Source organism: Lepidochelys kempii, chromosome 16, assembly GCF_965140265.1.
Source record: "Lepidochelys kempii isolate rLepKem1 chromosome 16, rLepKem1.hap2, whole genome shotgun sequence".
NCBI classification, from domain to species: Eukaryota; Metazoa; Chordata; order Testudines; family Cheloniidae; genus Lepidochelys; species Lepidochelys kempii.
In genome coordinates, this window is record NC_133271.1 from 25,395,195 (window position 1) to 25,401,194 (window position 6,000).

Sequence of the window (6,000 nt, forward strand, 5' to 3'; positions counted from 1 at the left end):
TTTGTACAGTGATGGGAAAGGGCAATAAGCCTGGTTTAAATCAAAAGAAGAGGGGGCAGGCAGGGGCTTGCAGCAGTGTAATGACATTGGTTTAAAATCACACCTTAGCTAACCTACTGAAACTTTCTTGTGTAGACAATGCCCACAACTCCCAAAGAAGGGGCCTGCTTTTCAAAGGCACTGAACTTTTCACTGAACTTTAAGAGACTTTTCTAATAATAGGCTAATAGCATGTCTCCATATCTGTTTCAATGGCTGCTCCCCTCTGAACAAATATGGGGACATAGGCCCCACTCCTTCAAAACACTTAATCTTGCATTTTTATAACGTTGAGCATTAAAGCAGCACCATTGACCTACTTTACTGCTTTGTGGAGAGGGCTTATTTTGCTACTTTACTCTCTGCTTAGTTACCTAACTTCAGGCACCCCTGTTTGAAGATTGTGGATGTTGTTGATTTCTGCTAGGAGAACACTCAGGTTGGAAATGAGACAGCCCGCGCTTGGCTGCACACCAGTTAGCTTTTCCATTGCAGTTGTATCTAGCAATCTTGGTTTAAAAGGGTTTCATTAGTAACATGATAATTCTAGAGCAGAGAACCAGCAGCAGTTCCACCATGAAGTAATTCTAGGAAAGTAACATGAGATGATGAAAGCTAGAGATGGATACTCGTGGATATTAATTTTGACAGCTAAATTGGTAAGCAAGAGGGAAATCAGATGAAAGTCATTTTAGAGTAAATACAAGACATTACGTTTAAACATTCGGGTTGTGACAAAAACTGAGGGGAACCAAGAAAATTCAAACAGGAGATTAATAGTCCACCCTTCCCTCAGCCCTTTGGGCCTCTCCACAGTGACCTGACAGAAGGATAAAGTGGCAGCAGGAGCAGAGGCAAGTGCAAAGGAACCGATGCTGGAAAGAACAACTTAAGTCACTTCTCCATGCTTATGGGTTCTGAACTAGCTGGGAATTCTTCAGAAAAGGAATGAGAACATGTGGAGAAAATAAAAGAGCAGTCTGCTCAGTACACAGCAATGCTGAGTTGTATTAAGGAGATAAAGAATGATGCTGTATTAGAATGGCCATAGCATAAAAACTATGTCTAACTAGTGTTTTTCTGCATTCTCTGTTGCTGTCTATGGAAATCAGGAGTGGACTCAGCACAGAGATAGGAGCTCTCCAATTTAAGCCTAGTTTATACTACAAAGTCAGGTCAATGTAAATCACCATGCATCAACCTATTTAGGCACATGTCTACACTCAGCTGTGTCTCCCACTGTTGTAAGTGTCCCATTTTGGCAACACAGTAACACTACATCCCTGAATGGCATTGAAACATAGTCAATGTGCTGTGGTCAATGCAGTGCAAGTGTAGATACCACGTGACCTACGTCAAACCCAACGGGCCTCCTGCAGCTGTCCCACAATGCCTGATAGCAGTTGCTCTGTGACAGTGACAATTGTGAACTCCACTGCCCAGGGGTCATGGAAACCAGGCACCATCTTCCTCCCCAGAAACTTCCCCATGTATTTTTTGAAATACCTTTTCCTGATTGTCCACCGTGGTGAGCACACCTAGCAGCTCTCCCTTATTGTGTACAACTGACCAACCAACCAGGCCAGCTGCATGCTCTGAACGGGCTCCTGCCTGGAATAGACATGAGATATTGGATCTCCTGGGCCTGTGGACAGAAGAGTCTTTGCAGGCACAGCTACAGACCAGCTGTACAAATGTGGGATATTCACAGATTTTATGCAGGACGCAACAGACAGCTGTAACTAGTGGGATATTTTTCTCACTAAGATCTAATCTAGTTAGTAAACTCCCCCAGCATCCCTTTAATCTACCAAAAATGCATTCAACTGTCACGCTGCACCTGCTGAGCTGGGAGTTGAATCTTTCCCTGGAGCCATCAAGGTATATGTATACCAGCATACAGCTTCATGCTCCAGGAAAGCAAGGGGTAGACTGCCCACCCACCCATCACTATTGGTTTTGCAACATCGCCAACAGTAATCCACCCATCAGGGAAAAAAGGCCTCGCTTGCAAGTTTCCTAACAGTCCTGGGTTCTTAAAGATGCAAGCATCATGCACCTTCCCTGACCAGCCCACACTGATATCAGTGCAACATCCCCAGTGATCCACCAAAGGTTGCATCCTATAGAAAATTAGCCCTTTCTATTGGTGTATGCTGTGGCAAGTTGGGTCAGGGCTAAAATAGGGATGTGTATGCTGCCTATCAGGAACCCCATAGCTGCAAATCCATCCATAATGCCCTGCACAGTGCCAAGAGTCACAATCCCAGGTTTCAGAGTAGCAGCTGTGTTAGTCTGTATTTGCAAAAAGAAAAGGAGGACTTGTGGCACCTTAGAGACTAACCAATTTATTTGAGCATAAATCCCACAATCCTATGACAACAGCCCCCACTGGATTTTCCAACTCCGAAATGATTTCCCACTGATCACTAGTTTGCTACTGTTGCAAGCTTCCACGAAGCAATCACCACTCACTTCTCTGCTGTCAGTGCAGCTCTCATTTTGGTGATAATGCGCTGAAGAGCCGGCACGAACTCATCGCACCAATCCAGGAATGTGGCCTTTCAAATTTGAATGTTCTGCAGCCACCGCTCATTGTCCCAAACCTGATCCCAGCAGTCAGGGCTCATTTCTTAGGCCCAGAAGAGGCACACCATCATCTGCAGCTGGTCTGTGCCAACCACCACCTTGAATTATTTTTCACATCCCTTAGCAATCTATCCTCAAATAAATCATATCCCCCATTGTCACGGTACTTCCTGCGGCTCTGCAAACACTAGAGGATCGTTTGACCTGTGTTTGTAACATTCATGACAACAGTGCAGAGCTGTGCATGCTCCAAGCTTGTCAGAGATGGCAGACAGTGACAAGTGCTGCGCATCTTTGTGAGATTTTTAAAAACATGAACATTATGGAATAGGGGAAAATTGCATGATGGGAACTTGACCCCTCAGTCCCAGCCCCCACAAAACATTGTAAAAATTCCCCAAAGGTATCGTGCCAGAGGGTGGCATGTTGCACAGTAGGATACCTACCCATAGTGCACCACACTGTGTCAATAAAAGCACTCCTGAACATGAAGCACTGACACAAGCAGCCAAACACATAGGCAGACAAGCAATATACTAGCCCTGGTGACTTTACACTGACTAACTTGTATCGACCAATGGCCTAAGTCTCTATCACTACCTTCATCTGTGGCCTTGAGACCAAACCTTCATTCCTTTGACACCCAAACTCCAGCTGTTGCTTAATCAAATGCAACCTGGGATCAGGGAGTGGATCTCCTCTGAAGTCTGAGTTACACACATGTACCAAAAAGTGGCACTATTTACCTATGGCTGGTGAAGAATAATAAGTGTTTGCCCAGTGCTTTGGGAATGCAAAATATTAATTGTCAAGTATTAGTAACTTTACTTCCTTTCTTCCATGCACCAAAAAAATCAAAGTTGGATCATCTGTGATGGCAGTAAGAGCTGATTGTGTCAATCAGCATAGTAGCCAATATTGCGTGAGATTTCTCAGTAACAAGGTATGTGAGATAATATCCTTTATTGGACCAACACCTGTTGGTGAGAGAGACAAGCTTTTGAGCCACAGAGAGCTTTTCTTCAGGTCTGGCAAAGGAACTCCCAGCATCACAGCAAAATGCAAGGTGGAGATGTAGTAACTGAAGTAAGGTGTTTTGTGCAATCTCGATTCTCTTCCACAAAAGGATAGTGGCGCATGAGTGATGTTTATATATATAACCTTTCATATACTCTTACTTGTTCAAAATATAGCAACAAATAAAAATTCTGAGAGTTGAAAGACAACAAAAGTTAAATCCCAGCCCCTTTGCATATGGCATTCATTCTTGGTCACCCCACCTCTAAAAGGGCAACCCAGAAGCAGTGCATTGATGCAGGATGAGATTCCTGAAGAGGCAAGATGAAAAAATAATGACACTAGCTTCACTGATTTCAGAACAAAGTGTAAAACTCAGTCCTTTTCTTAGCGATAACATCAGTGCCATAGATTCAACCCTCCAAGTCTCTAGGTTATGTCTGCAGTGTACAAAATGGATTTTTTTTTTAAAATCATGATAGCTAACTACATAAAATCCTAATGGAGACAACAGGTTGACCTCACCACCAAAGGAGAACTATTATCTTCAGTATAAAGCGTGCTTATGACACTATATGATCCATAAAGTTCTGTAGTGCTCACTTCGATAGAGAAGATTTACTTAACACTTTCTATCTCCTTACCATCCAGTGCCACTAGGATAGTAGCAATCCCTTGTCTGAAAAAAAAACAAAACCCAAATATTAACTTGAAATAGTTTAAGTATGAGGTAAAAACATTCAAACTTACATTATTTTTGCTTTTGTAGAGTTTATAAACTCCTTGATATTCTATTCCAAATGGCAGGCGAGGGCCAGTACCTCAGAATTAGAAATCCACTAAAATAACTGTAATGGAAGCACACACACACTCTTACCAGTATATTCTTCTATAAGCCTTTAATTGTGGCAGAGAATAAAAATATCCATGGACATTGTGAAAGGTGTCACATTTATCATTTAAAAATAAATGTTAGTTGGAGATTTGTTAGTCTGAAAGCGACTGTATTAGTCTGATTAACTGTTGAAGCGTAAATCTATAAATGCTGAGAGCCAACTTCCCTTCAGCTTCTAGGGGAAGGGATTTGTTGCAAACAAAGCACTCAATCCTAACAAGATGCACTACCAGGAGTCCTACTGAAGTCTATTGAGGCTACTCCTGGTCGTAAGCCCTATTCCAAGTAGGATTTGTCCCTAAAAAGCTAGTTAGAAGTCAGACACCTGCCATTCTTCCCCTTATGCTATCATCTAGAGTTGGGTCGTCATACTAGCAGCCACCATCTTCATCTGCGAGTCAAAACTAAGGTAAGGTAAGAGTCCTGGCATACTGAAGGATGGCAATCAATAACTGAATTATCATACAAAGTTTTTTTCTAACAATAGTGCAAACAGTTTCATTTACAACATAGGCAGAGCCCACCAACTGAAAGGTCCATTTACTCCAGTCATTCACCCTCCTAGGTTCTAGTAAAGAACAGATACACAGTTTAGACTTCTATTTATTCACACAGAGCTGTAAGAGCCTCAGCAAACGATCATATTTTAAATACAAATAAATATCACAGTAGCTTTCGAAAGGGAACACAACAGCATGCCTGATTCAAATGTAGCTATTTCTAAATTCATATTAAAAATAGAATTGACCATTTTGTTTTAAATAATTAAGCTAAATCCTCTGAGGATTGCAAGTGTGAGACCATATCACATAAGTGTAAAAACCTAAAACAAAACGAAGACCCTGTCTGCAAAAAATTTTAGCAGACAGCAGTGTGATTCATAGGGGTGCTAAACCTAAAAGGAGGCTCACTTTCTTCAGATACCTGGGTAACAAGAAAAGTTAGAAATCAAACAATCACTAAAGACCTACTTTTAAACAATGATCCATTCCAGGCTTTGAAAACAGTCCATCTCTCATACAAGTGAGAAACTATGCTCTAGACAGACAGTAGAGAAGCTTTAAGGACATTTTATCAGAACTGTCATTATAATTTCACTGTAAAATAGGTGAACAGTTTTAAGCATACAAACCTTAGTTTGCCATAAAAATGAGAAACATTTGGTCTAGAGAGAAACCCTGGGCAGTTTAGAGGTATAATTATCTCTTGTTTGGAAATGTAATGGTTATCAGTCTGGGTAAAACATTCAGGCCTGACTGGCAAGGCAGAAAACTATATTATGGTTATAAGAACCTGCAGGGAGAGATTGGACACCGTGACAAAATAGAAGTACATCTCCTGTAACAGTACATGAAGCTGTCTCCATCATAACTTCCACTTGTCACGCATATCCAACACTATATTGTACACATAAAGGAACTAAACATTTGCAGTTTTATGGATCTTTTCTCAGATCTTCG